Raw genomic sequence first — 781 nt, 5'->3', positions numbered from 1 at the left:
TTTGTTGGAGAGTATGAGGAACCTTCTCAAATTTTTGAGAACATAAGTGAAGAAGGTCTTACCAAGAGGAGCTCAACTACATTGGGAATCAGAGGTTCCAAAGATATCAGTATGGTAATGCCAATCCCAAACCTCTCTTACAGGAACACCAATGTAGCTAACCCACAAGACCAGGTCTATCCCAATTCTCAAGCTCCAAAGAACTTTGTTCCCAAGCACAACTTTCAAGGGTCATTCCAACCCAAGAATCAATTTGGTCAGAATCAGAGTTTTGGTCAGCAACAGCAACCATTTCAGGGCACTGGTTACACTCAACAGCAGCCAAAGGCACCACCAGGGTTTGGTCCACCACAGTTCCAACAGCAGGCGCCGGTTCAACAACAGTTTCAGCCACCAATGGTTCAACAGCAGCCACAGATGGGTACAGATATGGTTGGTATTCTGCAACAACTACTTCAGGGTCAACAGACTATGCAGCAGGAAATCAAGGAACTGAAGCAAAACCAGGCATCAAGCTCAAGGAACCAAGGTCACCTACCTGGAAAACCAAAACCCAACCCCAAGGAATATGCCAAGGCCATTACACTGAGGAGTGGCAAGGAGTTACCTGGTATTGAGAACAACAATGTGATCATTGAGGACAATGATCAACCTGAGGGGGAGGCAGCCTTAAAGGATGATCAAGTTGCTGAGAAACCAAGGTCAGAAAAGGGTAAAGAGGTAGCAAAGGAACCAGAACCAGAGAAGAAGTATGTGCCACCACCTCCATACCAACCCAAGA

This window comes from Eutrema salsugineum, unplaced genomic scaffold (assembly GCF_000478725.1).
Source record: "Eutrema salsugineum unplaced genomic scaffold, Eutsalg1_0 scaffold_16, whole genome shotgun sequence".
NCBI lineage: Eukaryota > Viridiplantae > Streptophyta > Magnoliopsida > Brassicales > Brassicaceae > Eutrema > Eutrema salsugineum.
Note: the sequence above shows the minus strand (reverse complement) of the source record.